This window comes from Gopherus flavomarginatus, chromosome 5, assembly GCF_025201925.1.
Source record: "Gopherus flavomarginatus isolate rGopFla2 chromosome 5, rGopFla2.mat.asm, whole genome shotgun sequence".
Taxonomy (NCBI): Eukaryota; Metazoa; Chordata; order Testudines; family Testudinidae; genus Gopherus; species Gopherus flavomarginatus.
In genome coordinates this window covers 105,397,626-105,420,101 of record NC_066621.1, presented here as the reverse complement: position 1 = coordinate 105,420,101, position 22,476 = coordinate 105,397,626, and the positions used below count along the sequence as shown (strand labels likewise).

At 40.2% G+C, this 22,476-nt stretch overlaps 1 protein-coding gene across 7 annotated transcripts in view; it reads right to left on the bottom strand.

Annotated features, from left to right (window-relative positions):
- Positions 1–22,476, bottom strand: part of DPH6 (diphthamine biosynthesis 6) — a 370,092-nt gene that overhangs the window by 166,794 nt on the left and 180,822 nt on the right. The window lies entirely within an intron of this gene.

The following is a 22,476-nucleotide window of genomic DNA, read 5'->3' as shown; positions in this document are numbered from 1 at the left end:
TGTTCCAAAAGAAATTTCTAATTGATTTGAAACCTTAGTTTCTCACCTCATATAAACAGTGCTGGCTCCAAGTTTTTTGCCGCCCCAAGCAAAAAAATTTTCCCATGCCCCCCCCGACCCCGCCCCAACTCCGTCCCTTCCCCACCCCATTTCAAACCCTTCCCCAAATCCCCGCCCCCATCTCCTCCCCCGGGCACACCGCATTTCCCCTCCCTCCCAGGCAGCGCGCTCGGGGGAGGAGGCAGAGGTGAGCTGGGGGGGGCGAGCGGTTCCTCTGCCCCCCCAGGTTACTTCCTGAGGCCTCTTCCCGCGCCCCCCACTGCTGCAGCTCACTTCCACTCCACTTGCTCCCCTGAGCGCACCACCGCCGCTCCGCTTCTCCCCCCTCCTTCCCAGGCTTGCTGAAAAACAGCTGATTCACGCGGCAAGCCCAGGAGGGAGGGGGGAAAAGCAGAACAACTGCATGGCTCGGGGGAGCAGGCAGCAGTAGAGCGGAGGTGAGCTGGGGGGATTTCCTGCGGCCCTCCCTGTGCCTCCCACCGCTGCAGCTCGCCGCAGCTCACCTCTGCTTAGGGCGGCTCCCAGCTTTTTGCGCCCCAAGGGGGGGAAAAAAAAAAGAGTGTTGGTGCCTAGAGCCGGCCCTGCATATAAACTACGAAATGTAATACAGTATCTGCATCAATGCAGAGAAAAGTAGTTCCAGTATTATTTTTAATTAATTTTTAATTGTCATCTTTTCCTTTTAGAGAGGATGCCTGACTTTTTGTTGTACCCTACCACAAAAAGAAATTACTTTCTATATAATGGAAATATCATGGCCTGGCTTCCTCCTATAGTATTTATTTTTAATTCTGCCAACTACCAAGCATTGATCTGAAGGAGCATGATCAGGATCATCGGACTCTGGTACATATGTCTTAGTGTCTCACAGTGCTACAGTCTTTTGAAGAAGTGCCATCATCAATCTTGCTAAGCTCTGCTGGGTCACTCATAAAGCAGCATTTTTATTAATCTTAGATTCAACCTCATGTCTCCATTTCCTGTTTGAAATAAAGTATCACTTATACAGTCACCAGTAGGAGAGGAATAGGGAAGCACCTTAAATTTGCTGCGACAGCCCAGTGACTACTTCAAATTCAGAATTGGAAAAGCCTTAATGAGCATTGAAATACAACTCTCTTTTTTCCCTCGAATAGGAGAAGCTCCATGTCAACATCTGCAAAGCTACCTCATTATCTACCTTCAAATCACTCCTCAAAACTCTGCTTTGCCATGATGCCTACAAAAAACATGACAACAGTTAGGCTGTTGGTGTGCTGAGACCACTGCCTATCATGCTGACCAATATTGTCTCATTTACTAGTTCTCCGCCATCTGCCTATCTCCATCTGTTGTCTCTTGTCTTATACGCTACAAGTCCCTTGGGGCAGGGAACATCTTTTTGTTCAGTGTTTGTACATCACCTAGCAGAATGGAGTCATAGACCCTGTAGGCATGAGGATAATATAAATAAAATAAAAACAAATTAGAGGATATTTTAACTTTTGCTAATGAATGAATGGAGCCTTCAAGCACAGAAAAAGAAAAACTGCAAAACTGAGACTTGTCCTCGTTTTGGAGACACTATACTCCTACCAGTTAAATACATTTTTGAAAAAAGTCCTTTTTTTTGTGGAAAACCTTTCATCCCAAATTGCTGAACACAGAACAGTTAGCATGCTATCTGAAAATTCTCTGACTTCTCACCACACAGTGGGCAGAATCGTGAGGTGATGTATCAGGTGGTGTAAATTACATCTTGGTAACTGAGTATAAGTCAATGTAAATTATAAGAAGAAGCTGTAAGTTAAAGAGAGTATGCATGCATCTGTGTTGTTTTAGCACACTCTGAAGGGAAAAAGAGAAGTTACTCCCTTAGACTCAAATCTGAATTTGGCCTAATATGTTAAATGTAAGGATAAAAGCTGACAAGATGGAAGTGGAACACATAAACATGGCAAAAAGAGAATAAAAATGTAATGCTTAATAATGCCCTTAGTAATCACTTGACTATTCCTATCTATATTCAGTCAGAAAGAAGAGATACTTAATATCTGAGAACACAAAGAGTCACATGGTTGGGTAGGGGGCAGGAAGAGTGAGAAAGAGAGAGCGAGCTGCATGACATTCTGGCTCCACTTAAAATCACTCTAAATAGTCCTTTCTTCCAGTTCTTTTCAGCTTGAACCTCAGAATTATCTAGATCTGAAAGTGATTACAGTTGAATGAATGTAACCAGTGACTAATAAAGGGATTGGCAAACATTCAGATAAGAGTGAGCCTAAACTTTGGTCAAATCAAACCTAATTTTTGTCTGGTAGTTCAATTAACTTGGTATATTTTACTGTACGTCCTGAATCTAGTTGGGATGAGATGATAAAGTGCTGAATAATATAAAAAATATTCATTAATAAAGCTACAAAGAGAAGGGTGAATCAAACAAAAATAATAACGGAACTAATATTAAACTAGTGGGCTGGCAAAGTTTACAGGGATTCAAATCCCTGTGGGTCTTTTAATGGCTAAATGAAATACTGTGAACTCAGCATTCTCTAAAATCTTTAAAAAAAAAACCTGTTATTTTCAGAGTGATATCTTGACTTTGAAGAAGGATTAATGTTACTTTAGATGTTTTTGGCCATATATAGAACCTAATCCAGCACCCATTGAAGTCAATGGAAAGACTCATAGATTTCAGAGGAGCTCCTTTAGACCATCAATGCATGTTACTCTTCCATTGCATATTGGCAGTTGTCCCCTGAAGAAAGCTGAAAACATTTTATGGGAAGGATCATTTTTTAACATAATAAGTTATACTATTCTACTCAATTGTGTTATGCTGGATTTACATTGGTATAATTTTCAGAACAGAATTAAATTACTAATCAATATTTTAAATTAAGAAATCATTTAAAAAAAGCAGGAACATATGGCTGTATAAAATACCAGCGATGCTGCTAGAATTACTATTACTTTATTCCATTTATTATGGCTGGCCAAAGTTTCGAAAGAGCTCAGCACTCACAACTGGGGCCAGATTTCAAAAGAAATCGACTCTCATTACATATCTAAAAGAAGTGGCCATGTTTTTAAGAATGCTCAGCACCTAGCGATTCCCATTGAGAACAACATAAGGACTGAGAACTATGGGAGCGACTGAATACTGAATTGTAATGCTAATGAGAAAATTCAATTGGTTAGCTATCTGTATACTGAAATCACATACTGGTTTTATTTTAAAATAATCACATACTGGTTGTGTCATACTGCGCTCCTCTAAATATTAGGTTACAAAAGTGGTTAATCTGTATCAAAGAAAATCACGTTCTATAACTTGAAGGAAACAATATTCAATAATAAACACAGGGATGAATGCTGTGATTAAGACCCAGTCATCTCTGTGGACTCTCATTAACTCCTGTACTTCACTCTCTATTTTTCCTTCCCAGGCCAGTTTTCCTACCTCATGCCAAGTGTTTCTCAGAATGGCACTGCTGACTTATAGTTTGCAATTATGCCTGGCATTTCAACATTTCTTGAAGAAAACAGTTACTTTAACAACATTTTAAACTAGAACTGGGTTTAAAAAAGGGGGATGTCAAGGTTTTTCCCCCACTTTGAACTTTAGGGTACAAAAAGTGGAGACCTGCATGAACACTTTTAAGCTTAATTACTAGCTTAAATCTGGTACGCTGCCACCAGCCAGAATTTAGTGTCTGGCACACTTTCTGTTCCCCCAAAACCTTCCCTGGGGAACCCAGACCCAAACCCTTGGGTCTTAAAATAAGGAGAAATTAACCATCCCCCTCCTTTTCCCCCCAGACTTCCCCCTCCCTGGGTTGCCTTGAGAGGCTTCACACCGATCCAAACTCCTTGGATCTTAAAACAAGGAGGAATTAACCTTCCCCCCCTTTTTTCCCCCCCACCAATTCCTGGTGAGTTCAGACTCAATCCCTTGGATTTTAAAACAAGGAAAAATCAATCAGGTTCTTAAAAAGAAAGCTTTTAATTAAAGAAAGAAAAAGTAAAAATTATCTCTGTAAAATCAGGATGGAAAATGCTTTACAGGGTACTCAGATTCATATAGACTAGAGGGACCCCCCTGCCTAGCCTTAGATTCAAAGTTACAGCAAACAGAGGTAAAAATCCTTCCAGCAAGAAGACACATTTACAAGTTAAGAAAACAAACATAAGACTAATCCACCTTGCCTGGCTATTACTTACAATTTTGCCACATGAAAGACTGATTCAGAAAGATTGGGAAAGCCTGGGTGTACGTCTGGTCCCTCTTTGCCCCAAGAGCGAACAAGGAACAAAACAAAAAGCACAAACAAAGACTTCCCTCCACCAAGATTTGAAAGTATCTTGTCCCCCTATTGGTCCTCTGGTCAGGTGTCAGCCAGGTTACTGAGCTTCTTAACCCTTTACAGGTAAAAGAGACATTAACTCTTAACCATCTGTTTATGACACAGGATATCTACAATAATTCTTTTGAACATTTCTCCCTATACTTTCAAAATTTAGAAATTTTTAACAGTTTTGTGATTTATCAGAAAACAAGTCAAAATGAAAATTTTCTCAAAAACATTACCAGTTTTTTTTCAAACTCTGAAATTTCACATTAATCAATATTTTAGCTAGCTCTATATTGCATATGATTATAGAATAGTATTTCCATTATTCTCTACAAAAATAAACAGAAATAATGAAAACACAGTCTCATTCAGCCCTGGTCCTACATTTATTGCTTCATTTGCTTTTAATTAGTTTGTTTTAGAAAGAAGGATGAGCTTGGTGCTCAGGTCCTACAGTGAGGAGTACAGTATAAAAACAGAACAGAATAGGAGTTAAGGGAGATCAAGGTTCAATTCCCTGTTCTGCCCCCGACTTCATGTGTGAACTCTGACAGATAATTTAGTCTCTCTGTGCCTCAGCTTCCCATCTGTGAAATGGAGATAACATTTCCCTATATCACTGGAGTGTTGGTGAGGGAGATAAATCAGTGTGTAAGGTGCTCAGATACTATGATAATGGAAGGCCACATATGAAACACAGATATATTTCTTGCCCTTCTTTTCTATTTATTTATTTATTTAATTTATTTATTTAAGCTTTCTTTCTACTGTACACCAGGGCATAGGTTTTCTTCTCTTATACAGCTTTTTGCCTTCACTCTATTTTTCTGTAGTATTAATACTGTAGATACTCCCTATCTCACCTTTCCACCTACCTGTGTTGTTGTCTCCTTATATCGTTTCAGTTTCTCTTCTACTTTGTTTTAGTCTTTTCTTCTTTTTAGTCTTTTCCTCTCTCACACCTTCCATTGTGTTCCTTTCTTCCTCCTCTTCCTCCCTCCTCTTCCTGAATGTCTCCTTCCAACTCACTCAGGGCTTGGCTACAGTTACATTTTATAGTGCTCTAACTTGCTGCATTAGGAGTGTGACAAATCACCCTCCGAGTGCAGCAAGTCTGAGCGCTTTAAAGTGCTAGTGTAGACAGGCTCCGACTGCTAGGAGCTGCACTCCCACCACTCGGAGCTAATCCCCTCGTGGAGGTGGATTACCAGGAGCTCTGGGAGAGCTCTCTCCCAGCACTCGTGCATGATCACACTCACACTACAAAGCACTGCTGCGGGAGCACTCCCGCGACAGCGCTTTGAAGTTTCCAGTGTAGCCATGCCCTCACTAATCCTCTTTCCCAATCCACAATTTTTCTCCTTCCATTCCCAAAAGAATTCCTCTAATTATCTTCCCAAGGCGTATTTCATTCACGTTGCCATGCTCACAGCTGCCACGTCCACTTCAACCATTCACACACACACTGCACCAATGCTTTTCTCCTTCCTCTCGTACATACGCATATGATCACCTTTATTTCATCCTCTCTTACAAAATGACACCCTGTCACACTTTCACACACCCCCATCACACATTCACATTCTTACTTCTGTGTCCTATTTCCTCCTCCCTTATTCCTTCTCATTTTCCGTTACAATCTAATTTAAAACAAGATGCAGAGGATGTAAGCTCTTGCAGAGGACTGGGATGTAGGCGGTCAGACCTAGTGATCAGAGCAGTGATGGTCACGCATAGTGGTTGGAGCAGGAGTCAGGAACCAGCTACTGGAACTGGAGCTAGGGTCAGAGCCACAGTCAGAGTCAGAGGTGTGGGGAGTAGGAGCAAGGATTAGGAACACCTAGCTGCTTAGATAACCTCCTGTGCACCTCCTTCTGGCTTTAACAGGAAGTCTGGGCCAGTTAGAGAGGTTGGATGTCTCCTCCAACCAGGAGCTACGTGAGCAATGCCTCTGGTGAGCTAGAGTCCACCAGCCCACACAATGGAACTCCAATCTTAACAGGGGCCTCTAGGCACCAATACAATAATGTATTATAAAACAGTAATGCTAATCACATTCACAAACTGTCAAGGGGAATTTTACACTAGTTGCTATGAGTAACTGTTTTTTAACCTAGATAAGAATTTTCAATTAAGAAAATGATTTAAATATTCAGAACCCCATTTGTTTCTCACGCCCCACATTTCATATTATTTAAATAAATATATGGCCTAAAACAATTATCATTTAAGAATACTTCCACTCTGAAAAAAATGACTCTAAAAATGGCATGTGGAGATGCTGTATCTCTCATCAACTGACATCAACACTTGTAAAAAAGACTCTAATCCTCAACTATATTATAGTTGCTTTGCACTGCTTTGCACATAACCCTACGCAATCATATCTGGCTCCCAGAGGGTCATCCCAAAGTCATTTTCTAGCAGCCCGTGGAACAAGTTCCAATGTTACCTGCCTTCACTGTGGCCAGTAGAAATGGGACAAGGCCAGACTTCTCTCTCCCTCTACAACTCTCAGCTACTTTATTGATTCTTCAGTCTCCTCTAACTTCTGCTCTGTGAGTAGTCTAATGTACAGTTATCCCAGGAGCAGAGAGCCAAGGATGAGGACCAAGGAATTTGTAAGCCAAATTCTGCTTTCAGAAAATGCATCTTCACGGTCTTCAAATTAAGCCCTCAGTCACAGCTGTGCAAGTCTATTGGCCTTCAGTAAACCTACATGGCGTAACTGAAGAACGAATTAGTAGATAATGGGGCTGCATAGCTGTAAATAAGGATGGAATTTGACCAGAAGAATCTTTATAGCTAATAGTGATGTGCAACAATGAACCCAGCTTCACCTTCAGAACCCAGAGTTAAGTTTGCAGTGCTACAGCTAGAAAAAAAGAAAACAACAATATGTTATTATAATATGATAAAAATAATCTGGCAGTCATTAAGAGTTGATAAACATGGAGAGCCACAATGCCATTTTAACTCTGTAATTTTTTAAGGTAGAATCACACAAAGCTCGTGGCGTCAAATACTCTCCCTCTGACAATTCAGTGAGCATCTGAGGAAACTTGCCAGATGTGCAAGATAGGGTGAGAAAGAAGAGGTTACTTAACATGTAACCAGAGTTTCTTTGAGATGTGTGGTTCCTATCTGTATTCCATCAAGGGGTTACACATGCGCAACATGCATCCAGAGTTGAAGAATTTGCAAGTACTGTCTGCTGGTCCGCACATGTACTCTGGCTTGCCTTGTGCTTGTGTCTGAGGTGATAAAGGGAGGGGTGGACCAACTGCTTCTTCAGTTCCTTCTCTACCAATAATTGACCAATCTGCATCAGAGAGAAAGGCTGGTGGAAGTGGAATACAGATAGAGACCACACACCTCAAAGGCCTTCCAGTTACAGGTAAGTAACCTCCTCTTCTTCTTCAAGTGATGGTCCCTATTGTATTCCACTGAGGATGGCTGACAAACAGTATCTAAGCAGGAGGAGGGTTGAGGATGAAAATGGAATAGTCGTGCGTAGAACTGCTGTGATGAAAGAGGCATCCACTGCCAAGTTCTGCACTAAGATGTATTGTGCTGCAAAGGTCTATTCCTGGAATTGCCCAAAGTCATCTGGTTGGGGGTGATGCAGCCACCATGTTGTCAGGAGAGGAAGAGGGGAACCTTGCTGTTTCTGGCAGAACTGTTGGAATAGGGCTAAAAATTCTTCCATCATTGGGTCTGTATTTCTGATGGAAGGATCCTTCAAGGAGGAAGCAGATGATGGTGGATTGGGTGGGTTCCAAGGGAGAGTATTGCCCAGGGACCCCAATATGGCCAATAGGTTGCATCCAATGGAGGTTATGGGAGTCCCCACAGCATAGGGTACCATCAGCTTGGTGGTGGTTGCGGAGGTAAATGTTGCCAGGATGTGGTGGTTTCTGTAGTGCATAAGGGTGGTAAGTTAAAGGAGGTTCTTCTCCTGGTTCCGAGTTGTTGGAGGAGAAGAAGGCAAATCCAGTTTCTAATGGCAGTACCATCTGAGTCGACGGAAGAGCGTAGAGCATTGGGTGAGGGGTCCTGTTTTGGAGGCACGTCCCTTGGTGGAGATATAATCTCTTTAGAGGCAGAGGACCCAAAGGAGGTGGGGGGAGTCTGGATTCAGGAAGACAAAGACCTCTTAGGGAGCAGCTACAGTTCTAGAACTTCTCAGAGTGAGAGGCACTCTCCTTCATCGCCTCATAGCCCCTTAACCTCTGACTGAGTTACTGAAGTCTTCAAATCATGATTTAAAGTCTTCAAATTACAGAGAATCCATCATTTACACTAGGTTTCACTTGCAAGTGACCCATGACACATGCTGCAGAGGAAGGCTGTCATGAGAACCAGTGCTAAGGTCTTTCCCAGTGCAGGAGGATTCCATGTCTTGTGGGATGCCTAGGATACCAATACAGATAGGTCAGCACCTGGAACCGCTGGGTCCCATTATTTTGGGGTCTTTTTTTCTTATGCTTGTGTGTCTTAGACAATACTCTGTCCCCTTGGACCGAGGTGGTGGAAAGAATGTCCATCTTCTTTGATTTGGGTGAAGACTTCGTCTCATGGCGAGCTCCATGAGATGTTTCTAGAGGCAAAATGCCCGGCCTTCTCAGGTGCAGCTGGGAAAGGATTGACAAACACTGCACCACACTGCGATCTGAGCTTCTCCCAAGCAGCACTGGTGGTCATCACTGACCAAGAAGGATCATGGACAAGAGGTGCAGAGTCCTGGGCATAGTCCAGTACCTGCACGTGGGTAAAGTAGGAGTGAAAACTCCATATCTATCTAAAACAAATGAAGCTAAGTAATTATTAAAAACTTATAAAACTAGAAAAGAAATAAAACTTGTAAAAACTTTTTAAAAAATTCATACAACTGTTGTTTCTAGAAGTGCATCAGAGACATGGACACAGGGTTCCAATTCAGACCATGCGGCAGTAAGAAGGAACTGACACTGTGGGTCGGTCTGCCCTGCTCTTTATTGCCTTACATGGAAGCATGAGGCAAGCTAGGGTGAAATGCGTAGATCAACAGGCACTACTTTCAAATTCTCCGATTCCGGATGCACAGTGAGCATGCATAATCCCTCAGTGAACTACAAGAAGAAGAAATGCTTGTCAAAAGATGGTGGAAAAAGCAGAAAAGGAAAGGCACCACTAGCTATGTGTGTTCTCCTTTCCAAAATTCTTAGATGACTAGTTAAACATGATAGTTTTTCTAATGTCAACTATACTTCCTGTAGGAGCACATCATCTCATCTCTCTGATCGGGGTAGTGTAACCGAGATCATATTTTCATAAAAGTAAACTGATCTTCAACATTTTCACATTCAGTAAGTAGTTGATAAGCTATAAAAATATGCTTTCCATTAATATCAGACTTCCAGTCTTACAGGATATTGTGTTTTTAGAAAGTCTCCATTTAAGATCCTAGTGACAGACAACGTCTGGTAGTGATTATCATGCTTTTCAAAAATAGTTTAAAGATGAGGCCTAGAGGAGACACCACACAAGAAAAGTTTGATTCTATTAACTTCTATAATGGGACCTTGGCACAGTATCTTAAGAGTCCAATGCATACAGACACCATTAAAAAAAAAAGAAAAAAACGGACAGGTGGAGGGACATATTATCAGAAGTGGCTGCAGACTGAGAAGACTATGTTTAGGAAGCTGCATCACCCATTTCTCAGATCCTATCTGATTCTCTGCTTCACTCATTGGTGGAGGATCTCTCTTCATAACAGAACAGTCTGTAAGTGTACATTAAGTACTATATATTTTGCATTGTTCTCTTCTCCAAACAAGGGAATCTCCTTGGCAATACTTTAAATCCATAATCAAATATATGTCGGGTAAAATTCCACACAGGTGAGTGCAGAAACATTTATGTGACGTTCCTTACGTAGATTAAAATAAACTTAATTTAATATTCATGGTGAGTAGAGAGACTGAACAACGGAACATTGTTATGTCATTAGGTCAGCTTTACAAACTTTTAGACTATCAGCTGATGATATCTCCAACTATTGCCTCCAGGGCCCTGGATTCTACTATGTAGGAAATAATTTCTGCTATTGATTTGAATACTACCTGCTAACTCCATGCTTATCCATTTACTATTATTAGTTCTCAAAATTTTCAGAATCTAACATGGATGAATGATGAAATGTAAATGGTTGACAGTGTGTATCATTTTCTAAAGGCCTGCAATCACAGAAATTATACATATCATAGATACCTGTTGCTTTTGTGTCACTATGTTTGCAAAATGGGCCTTCTGAAAAATATAAGCCATGTTTTGAATGCAAAAATGAAAAGAAAAATTTAATCTGTAATTAAAAATATATATTTACCATACTATCTTCTAAAATACACCTAGCCTTCTGAAAAAATTGATATTTAGTTCACTGCACATAGTGCAATACTAATGCATAAGGATAGGGGGATTGCAACTCAACAAAAGTACAGTTTCTTTCATGTTCTCACAGAGAATGTTTTTATGGGAAAATTTTCTTTTACGAAAAAAGATTTTTTTTCACTGACACACATCAATTATTGTATCTGACAAGCATCACAGTTTGTTTGAAAACTTAATCAGAGCTGTAAACTACGGATGACAGAGAGATAGATTAAAAACCTCATAAAGTGTATATAAAGGGCTATTATTTTGCAAGCAACAAATGATTTAGAATGACCTGAACTAACATTATTAAAACCCACTTTTAGGCTGTAGAACCCTATAAATAATCCTGTTTTTCTTTTTTCTTTACACAGTTCTTCTTGATCTAGTTATAACTGTACAGTATTATTAGTTTCACATGTATCATGTTTCCAGATACTGGGTGTTGAAAGATTTATTCATGTTGAGCTGCACCCTAAGGTAATTCAGTTTTCAAAACACCTAATTCTACAATTATAACCATCTGAAAGACAGAACAGTCTGACTATCAACCTTTAGGTAAGAAGAAATATTTGTATACCACAGATTGTAAGACTGGTTTTATAAGTGACAATTTTCTTTTCATTTTCCCCCTTTTTTATTTTATTTTCTTATTAGACCCTCAACTCACAAATGCTCAACTGTCACAAAAGATCAGTGTTACTGAACCGCCAACATTAATCTTTTGTTTGAAATGCATAAAGAAAGACAAATAAAGGGGACAACACAAAATGTCTTCTTGAAGTAGAACCAGATATTGAAATGATAAATAACATAACCTACGAGCACTAGCTATAATGTTCTTGGGCGGAAGAAATTTCTAAATATCAAAGATAGTGGCATCGTTGTCAGGTGGTCCATAAATAAACCCCCGGTCAATTCATGACATTGGACCTTTTCTTCTTGCTATACTACTGTAAATAAGCGTGTTCCCCTTGCCTGTCTGAATTCTACATGCCCATTTCCAGAAATGCCGCAGCAGATAAGTAACACTGTCATGTCCGTTTTGTCAACTACATGCTGATTATCCTTTTCTATCTGCAGTTTGGGAACATTATCAAGGTCAGAAGCAATCACTCAGAAAACCCCTCCTGATGCTCTTGTGTCTTATAATTTCTATAAGAACCTTTCATAAGTAAACTTTATAGTGATGTTCATGTACAATTAGCAAGAAATTCACCTTTCTTATAAATTGCAGAAAGAGAAATTATGCCAGTAACCAATCAGATATGTAGTCAGAGTACACATTAATTGTACGTAATCACATCTTACTCCAAATGCTACAAATCAGATTTATCATCCCTGTATCAAACTACTTCTTCTGTTTGGGCAAATGCCCACCTCGTTCAACTTTCCTGACCTCCATTTTTTTTGACAAATTGGTTATGAGGCATTTACAACCGATGCACATATCGCAAAATTATTTCTGCCAAGCTTCCTCCATGACCTGCCCGTGGGACATGACATGCTCCGAGACGCATCGCTCTATCAAACAGAATCTTTCCAGGACAATGCAAATTATGACAAATTCCATCATCCCGCATTATGCGCTTCATGCTAATCTTCCTAATTCGAGAGAATCAGGAGGGCTTGCTGTTCTGCTGAAGGGCACGTTGTCTGATTGAATGATGGTGAAAGAATGTTTGCAATCCCCTTCATTTCCTAATCCCAGCTGTGGCCACCTCTGCCCTACAACCACCAAGCAACCTTTTCTGCTATATAATTCCTACACCAGAATTAACTTAACGATCTACATAGCCTTTTGGTAGTGCATGAAAATTACCAGCAAGGACAATTCTGTGGTTCTAAAGTTAAAAGGTATTGTATTCTTAGAGAAGTACTTTTACCAAATGTTGCACATTGACTCTTCTTGCTGACTTCTCCTAGCCTGTCAGACTGTCACATTGAGAATGTAGCATCTCCGAGAAGTTAAGCCTTCTCCTACAGCAGCTTTTGAACCAATCATTTTGATGATAGGATTCTACCTATTTCTAGTCTCAAGTGCTTTTGACTTTGGAAGGGTATGCTGCTGGTTTCAAAGCAAATGGCCAATCTGCAAAACATTCCCGAAAAAGTGTCCAGGAAAGAAGAAAAGGTGGAGTGGGTAGATAGAAAGGTAAATTTTCTGGACAATTCTTCACTGATTCAGAAGGTGGCAGTATTACTGCATGAAACAAACCTACCATATACGTGATATTCTATATCCACATTGCTGAAATAAACATGTTTAATTCCCAAAGAAACATATATTTTATCCTGTGGCATAATTTACTTATAACATTAAAACTCAAACATGGAGCAATTTGTAGCAATAACTATGATTATGCTGTTAGTGGCCCAAATGTCACTGTCTAGATTAGGCTAAATGATACCTAGCACCAAAGAGCTTCTATGATTTATTTTTTATTATCACTGGTAGAACTTGCATGCTTAAAATGCTCCCCAGAAAAATGCCTTCAATAAATAAAAAAGGATGGAAAGACTGAAATAATACAGTCTTATTGTTCACTGAGGTGATCATAAAAAAAAGTAGTCACAGGAATGATGTAAATTTTAAATCACAGTCAAACTGTTAAAAAAAATAAATATCCTGGGCAGCTAGACATTTTATTTTGGGCTTTAAAATAAAAACTCACTATATGTAAATAATGCATATTACAGAATTATGAATTAAAATGTACCTCAACGTTTGTATCCCAGATGAATAACGTTAAAAAGATTTTAGAACTAAGAAAACAATTTCAGCCCATTATGCAATAAGGCTTATAATTTTAAAGCAATTCAGTTTCTGGGAAAGTAGGTAAATATATGGGGCTGTTTCATTTAAAATGATAGACTATTGAGATTTTTAATGACTTTTATTTTAATTTACATCTCAACTAACAGAGATCTTTTTCCATCTATTTTTATAGTCAAAGCATTTCAATCTACAGAAACTATATCAATATTAAAGATATTATTTCTCTTATATTATTACTTTAAATAAGAATAGTTTTTTTAAAATGAAAAACAAGTAAGCCAGACAGTAAGCCATACTGTCTTTCTAGCTCAGCAAGCTTTTCAGAATGGATAAACACTTACAAAGTAACTAAAATAAAGGCAACTTTTATTTAGCATTTACAGTCTATGCTTTAATGGAATCTTGCATAATTAGTCTGATGTTTTACTGAGTCTTCATACATGCCTAATAAGTATATAGCACAGATCCACATTAACGTATTACTAAGATGAGACAGGAAGATCTTTAGTTTTATATTTCATTCCCAATGAGACTCAAACCCTCAGAGGTAAATGACTATGTTAGCATCATTTCAGCAAAAGGCACCGGGCACACCCTGTGCATGCTGCGGCTTGTTGACATGAACCAGGGCAGGCAGACACCAATAATACATGAAGTGTGGTTCAGAGGCAATTAGGATCAGTTGTCAAGGCCAGGCCATTAATGAAAGAACATGTCAGAGGAGCTGGAGACTTCAATGGTTGAGGGCAAGAAGGCGATTTAGTGTGACAGATCGAGTCCTTCCAATGTCCTCAGTGGTACATGCTAATACCAGCCTTAACAACCTTTTGTGGCAGTGTATAATGCGACTAACATGGACTTTGATTCAGCAAAATGACTGCTGCCACTGTTAGTCTGTCTCATTCTAACAACAGTAAAAGCACTGCTACAAATAATTACCCACTTCCTTCTCCCCCTCCTCCATCTAATGCTGCCGTCTTTTATGCATGCTGCACCGTTTTTCACTAGAAGGTCACAACGTTTATCATGCTGTTTTGCTTTTCTTTATATGATGCCCTTTCTATTGATTAATATAATCTGAAATGATCCAATAAAACAGCTTTTCTGAAGTAAAGGAAAATTAATTAAAAACACAGCATCCCCTCACATGGTTCATAACAAACACGAATAAAGCAAATCAAACTGGTCTAAGGAAAACGTTCTCTATCATGTGAATTACTTGGGGAGGCAGGTGAGAGATAGCAGGAGAGTTATTAACCTAGTCTACTGGATCAAAAGTGTATGGTAACCCTAACCTCCATGAAAATGAAATGCTGAAGGTTTATAAATAACTTGACATTGCTGCCCTTCCTATTGTTATAGTCATCACAACTGAGCACTAACAGCTTATAAAAAAAGCTGCAGATCAGAAATTTCTAATACTCAATTAGAGGAAGAAAGAATGCACTAATATTAATAGAGGATAGCAAAATCTTAAACGAGCTACACTTGATGGACAATATTTTAAAGAGGTTATGTGAAATATCTTCAGAAAAATAAAACAAAATGACCATAGCTTTATTCTAATGTTACATATGTTTTCCTTATAAAACATGCAACCTGACTTACAGTAAAGCATAGTTTCCAAGTGTGTTAAGGCCTTCAAGAAACATTCAGTTTTACCCAGTATCTAAGCAGCTCCTGTTGTGTGCAGTCTTTCTTAAGAATTTCTTTCTAGCTATTCAAATGTTCTAGTCACTTGAAAAATATACTATAAGGCATGTGTGGGTAAGAGAATCTTAGACACTAGGAGATAACAGAAAAATGAATGGGCACTGGAACTTCCCACACAATTCCAGGGTACATTCATAAATTTGTCAAAGTAGACAGAATCCTACAAATGACAAAAAATTGGGTTTGAGCCTTATTTTTCTTTTTATTTACCTTAGGTCAGATGATGTGGTATTCCCCTATCACTTCTGTCACTTGGCGATGTCTGAACTGACCTTCCTAGAAGAAACACTTATCTGTGACTGACAGGAGCAGCCATCTCTGGTAGAACGAATTTTCCCTCTCTTTTCTTGTCTCTCTTTACCCTTGCCTGGTTTCTGTCTAGCTAGTTTCCCCCCCACCTCTTATTTTCATTCAATTTATTTATTTGCCCTCTCCCTTCTTTGCCAACCTCTTCTCACCCTACCTTTGACAATCTTCCCCCTTTCCTCCAAGCGCTTAACATTTTCCCCTCCCACTTTGGCATATTTCTTTGTACCCTTTACTGTCTGTCTGTTCCTTTGCCATGTTATTCCATCTAATCCTAACCTTTGCCATTGTTCCATTTCTTTCTTCTCCTCTTTCCCCCAGCACCTCCCATGAGTTCTTCTGTGAAATCCTGGTCTCATTCAAGTTAAATGGTAAAACTCACATTGACTTCAATGCAGACAGGAATTCATCCCTAGAGTTTAACAGAAGTGCAGTGAGTATCCAGTTAGGGTTGCCAACTTTGGATGGATGAATTCCTGGAGGTTTCATCATATGACATAATCTTTAATTGCAGGAGACTCCAGGGCAATCCTGGAGGGTTGGTAACAACCATAACCAATGAACTTCTTGCATCTAACATTATTAGCAGTACAGGTGATTTCTGTGTCACAGGGTAATAAAAAATAAAAAAAAATCTGTCACAACATAGCACAATTATATGTCCAGACTGTGGTACTTCATTGTGAAAGGAACCCTGAATTTCCAATAAGGAACACATGGAAAAATTATGACTAGAACTACTTTTAAATATTTCAACTATATTCAATAATTACGTTAATTTATAATAACTATACACAGAGGACTAGGGCATCTACCCCAGGCTCTAGGCACCTTTGCCAAAAATTAAAACTAACAAATGTAAACTAAGTGGCTGCTCCTCACCCCCAAGCCACAGAGACAGACCAATCAGAAAAAAAAAATCAAGTCCAAACAGTGTCTTCCCAACAGTTGTCAGCTATTATCACAAACCTCCTTCCCCAAAAGCCCAGTGAAGAGATGGGTCTTGTAAGGTTCTTAACAAGTTAAGAACATTTTAAAAAATGTGCTTCATATCACAATATTTCACTCAGACAAGAAGCCCTTGAAAACACTACTGGAAAAAAAAAAGACATAAGGACATGGTGTGTTGAAAAGATGTTTTCCTAAGTATTGCGCTCTTTCTCTTATACACAATGTTCCTGTGGTGCTGCTCGGTATCTACAATCTATCATACTTGTTTTACTTTCATTGTAACATTTGCTTCAAAATTATTATTCCCTTTTGGAAATGTTTATTTATAAAAGGTTTCCTGCCTTTACACAAGCTCAATTAAACAGAGTTCCTCATTTATTAGCTTATATTTTAATAATCTCTTGCCATGTGGGTATGGCAATAATCATCACAATAAACATAAGGATCAAAGATCGCTGGATATATAGATGGCATGTACAATTAATAAAAAAATATTCCACATCACAAAGATCTAACACTCTAAAACTCCGAAATCTTACTTCAGAATGAGATGTTCTAGATGAGGCACGTTTTGTGTAATTATCATAAATCTTTTCACAAAAATGAGTTAGTTTTAATAATAAATAGGGACATTTTGCAAGCAAACTAAAGAAGTGAACACAAATAAAACTCTAATATGAATAAGTTAGCACTTGCAATATTTCATAATGAAGATGTGTACTTAAAGTGGAACTATATTCATCACACACACAAAATGAAGTTTCTTTCCTTCATGTTCCTGATTTGATTCACATGCCACTGCCTGTAAAATCACAATGCATTCCAATGATAACTGTTACGTTGTCACAAAGTATTGTAATTATATAAGGATCAGACTGAGGGAGAGAACAATTAGGTTGCAAGGAAGCAAGCATATTTGTTACAACACACAAATTTTATATAATTAGTTATAATGAGTAAGGAAAATGGCACAGGAAATGCAAGAAAGAAAATGAATGTTACAGTATATCAGTAATAAATTCCCTTTCTCACCAGTGCAAAAGAGCTAAGGATTACAGCTACACAAATATAAAAAATGATTAGAAAATAAAATGAATCCTCAGAGTACTACCAGCAAATCATCTTACATATATATTGTATTTTTATTCCCTGAGAAACCCAAAATGCTTTACAAATAGAAATAAAACTATATACAGGAAACTTCATCCACCACTGATATGCAGCTACCTCTGGAATGAAAGGCAGCAGCTGCTTGACAACTCATAATACTACTATAAAACAACTGGAGAGAAAGTGAATATCTTACCCATCTGGAACTGAATATGGAATTCAGTAAGACATTATCTAATTATCCAACATAAATTACGGTCAAGACCACTCTGAAGTCAACATCTTAATATTTGGAAACAGTGCCTTGGTTTTGACCATAACTTATTTCTGTGTGCAAGATGGCACCTCCTAAAGCCTCACACACATGTAGAAAAGCACTGGTTCAAGTAGTGACTCAGAGAGAAGAATCCCACCAGCATCACAATATAGATTATACTTTGTAATTCTATAAAGGGTTACACAGGAGTGTGATCAATATAGGCTGTTAAAACAGGAAATCTAATAGTTTATTAATTAAAATGACTGAGAGCCATCTTTCAGTCTCAGAATGCTGAGAAAGTAAAACTAACCTTTATGTCAGACGTGATAGTTCAGTACCCAAATCAGACTAAGTAACATTTCTTTAATTGGCTAATGGCAAATATTGCCTCTGCTTTGAAACATAATTCACCAACAGTTTTTTTCTATTAGTTGTTAGAAACTAGTTTTTTCTAGTCTCCCTATTGAAGTCCTAACTTTTCTTGGCAGGTTTTTGTCCTGCCATAGAAAAGAGTGCTTGCACTGCTCAATCAGCATAGGCTTGCAGCCATGTGCCAAATTAATTTTCAAATACACAATCTTCTTTGACAATGGTTCAAGTCTATGATCATATTCCATATCAGTGACATACGTAAATACTTTTCTATAACAGTTGCAAAATATATATGTATGCTGGTGGCCAGATATACAGCACATAAATATCACTTACACATATTCTTAGTTTTATATATGAAAATAGTCCTTTTGAGTTCAGTGGAACTACTCACATGTATAAAGATAAGCACATATGTAAATGCTTGTAGAATCGGGGCCTAAAGGTGAAATCCTCATTCCACTGAAGCTAATGGAAAACTCCCATTGACTTCAATGGGGTCAAGAATTCACCATATGATTTTACTTCATCTCTGCTGCAGACAGGAAGGATGGTTCAGTTGTTAGGGCACTAACCTGGGACCGAGAGACCAAGTTTCACTGCCCTATTCCGCCACACACTCCTTGTGTGATCTGGGTCATTCATTGCAATTGAAGGTGTGACTGCTGCTTGTATAGGTATGCCCACTCTGGTTTTAATCTAGCTAGCACAGCTAAAAGTTGCCATGAAGATGCAGTTGCATGGACCTGGGTATCGGCTAGCAATGTGAGTATGTGTCCAGGGTTTTAAGTGGGCTTGTACAGCCTGCACTGCCATTTGTGTTGCCAAATCTTCACTACTAGTATTAGCTGTGTTAGCTAAATTAAAGCTAGTTTGGGTATGCCTACAAGCTGCAATCACTCATCCAGCTGCAGTGCACATATATACCTTTAGTTTCTCTGTGCTTCATTTTTCCGTTTGTTCAATGGGGATAATAGCCATTCTTTACCTCACAAGGGAATTGTAAGGAGAAATTCATTAAAGACTGCACGCCACCCAGATACTATGGTAATGCGGGCCATATAAATACTTAATATAGATGGCTAGATATCTAGTCAACATATGCCTACTTTGTTCCGGTGCTTACTTCTGCTGAATGAAGGCTTGAGTCTGACAGATTCTGACTACCCTCAGCCCCTATTGACCTCTAAGGGTATGTCTACACTACAGGATTATTCCGATTTTACATAAACTGGTTTCGTAAAATAGATTGTATAAAGTCAAGTGCACACGGCCACACTAAGCACATAAATTCGGTGGTCTGCGTCCATGGTCCAAGGCTAGTGTCGATTTCTGGAGCATTGCACTGTGGGTAGCTATCCCATAGTTCCCGCAGTCTCCCCCGCCCACTGGAATTCTGAGTTGAGACCCCAATGCATGATGGTGCTAAAACAGTGTCGCGGGTGATTCCAGGTAAATGTCAAGTATCAGAGGGGTAGACGTGTTAGTCTGGATCTGTAAAAGAAGGAAAGAATCCTGTGGCACCTTATAGACTAATAGACGTTATGGAGCATGAGCTTTCGTGGGTGAATACCCACTTCCTCAGATGCATGCGGTGGAAATTTCCAGGGGCAGTATATATATGCTAGCAAGCAAGCTAGAGATAACGAGGTCAGTTCAATCAGGGAGGATGAGGCCCTGTTCAAGCAGTTGAGGTGTGAAGACCAAGAGACGAGAAACTGGCTCTGTAGTTGGCAAGCCATTCACAGTCTTTGTTCAATCCTGAGCTGATGGTGTCAAATTTGCAGATGAACTGAAGCTCAGCAGTTTCTCTTTGAAGTCTGGTCCTGAAGTTTTTTTGCTGCAGGATGGCCACCTTAAGGTCTGCAATAGTGTGGCCAGGGAGGTTGAAGTGCTCCCCTACAGGTTTTTGTATATTGCCATTCCTAATGTCTGATTTGTGTCCATTTATCCTTTTCCGTAGAGACTGTCCAGTTTGGCCAATGTACATAGCAGAGGGGCATTGCTGGCATATGATGGCGTATATTACATTGGTGGATGTGCAGGTGAATGAACCAGTGATGGTGTGGCTGATCTGGTTAGGTCCTGTGATGGTGTCGCTGGTGCAGATATGTGGGCAGAGTTGGCGTCGAGGTTTGTTGCATGGATTGGTTCCTAAGCTAGACTTATTATGGTGCGGTGTGCAGTTACTGGTGAGAATATGTTTCAGGTTGGCAGGTTGTCTGTGGGCAAGGACTGGCCTGCCACCCAAGGCCTGTGAAAGTGTGGGATCATTGTCCAGGATGGGTTGTAGATCCTTGATGATGCGTTGGAGGGGTTTTAGCTGGGGGCTGTATGTGATGGCCAGTGGAGTCCTGTTGGTTTCTTTCTTGGGTTTGTCTTGCAGTAGGAGGCTTCTGGGTACACGTCTGGCTCTGTTGATCTGTTTCCTTATTTCCTCGTGCGGGTATTGTAGTTTTGAGAATGCTTGGTGGAGATTTTGTAGGTGTTGGTCTCTATCTGAGGGGTTAGAGCAGATGCGGTTGTACCTCAGTGCTTGGCTGTAGACAATGGATCGTGTGATGTGTCCGGGATGGAAGCTGGAGGCATGAAGGTAGGCATAGCGGTCGGTAGGTTTTCGATATAGGGTGGTGTTAATGTGACCATCACTTATTTGCACCGTGGTGTCAAGAAAGTGGACCTCCTGTGTAGATTGGTCCAGGCTGAGGTTGATGGTGGGGTGGAAGCTGTTGAAATCATGGTGGAATTTTTCCAGAGTCTCCTTCCCATGGGTCCAGATGATGAAGATGTCATCAATGTAGCGTAGGTAGAGAAGGGGCGTGAGTGGACGAGAGCTGAGGAAGCGTTGTTCCAGGTCGGCCATAAAGATATTGGTATATTGTGGGGCCATGCGGGTGCCCCTAGCAGTGCCACTGATCTGGAGATATATATTGTCATCAAATTTGAAATAGTTGTGTGTAAGTATAAAGGCACAGAGCTCAGCAGCCAGTTGTGCTGTGGCATCGTCAGGGATAGTGTTCCTGACAGCTTGTAAATGTCGTCACTCATTCTTCCTCCGGGAAAGCAACGGTAGACAATCATTTCGCACATCCTTTTTCCCTGGATCGCCCTGGGAGACGCCATAGCACGGCAACCATGGAGCCTGTTCAGCTTTTCTTTTACTGTCACCGTATGTCTACTGGATGTTGCTAACAGACGCGGTACTGCAGCGCTACACAGCAGCATTCATTTGCCTTTGCAAGACAGCAGAGACAGTTATCAGTTGTTCTGTACCGTCTGCCATGCCATTGTAAATTGGCGATGAGATGACAGTTATCAGTCGTTCTGTACTGTTTGCTGCTGTCATAGGTGCCCCTAGCTGAGGTCGGCCGGGGGCGAAAAGGCAAAAATGGGAATGACTCCCCGAGTCAATCCCTCCTTTATGGTATCTAAAAATAAAGTCAGTCCTGCCTAGAATATGGGGCAAGTGTACTACAGAACCAGTGTACCAGAGAACCAGAGAGCACAGCCGCTCCATGTCAGATCCCGCAGAAATGATGAGTTACATGCCATCCTAGGAGGTGCCCCTGCAACAACCCCACCTGTTGCTTCCCTGCTCCCCCAACCCTCCTGGGCTACCGTTGCAGTGTCCCCCCATTTGTGTGATGAAGAAATAAAGAATGCAGGAATAAGAAACACTGACTTGTTAGTGAGATAAAATGAGGGGGAGGCAGCCTCCAGCAGCTATGATAGTCCAGGCAGGACATTAAACGGTGCGGAGGAGAGGAGCCCAGCATCCCGCTGCTATGATAGTCCAGGCAGTACAGAATCTTTTCTTTACACATGAAAGAGCTGGGGCTGATGGAGTTCAGCCCCCAGTTGCTATGATGAAGACAGTTACCATCTACTGGGAATGACCATGAGTCATTCCTATTTTAACCCAGGCCCCCTCGGCCGACCTCACCTGAGGCCAGCCAGGAGCACTCACGGGATGATGACGCGGACGGCTACTAGTCCTACTGCACTGGGAGCTCAGCCAAGAATGCAAATACTTTTCAGAGACTGCTGGGGACTGTGGGATAGCTGGAGTCCTCAGTACCCCCTCCCTCCCTCCATGAGAGTCCATTTGATTCTTTGGCTTTCCGTTACGCTTGTCACGCAGCACTATGCTGTGGACTCTTTGGCATTTCATCTTC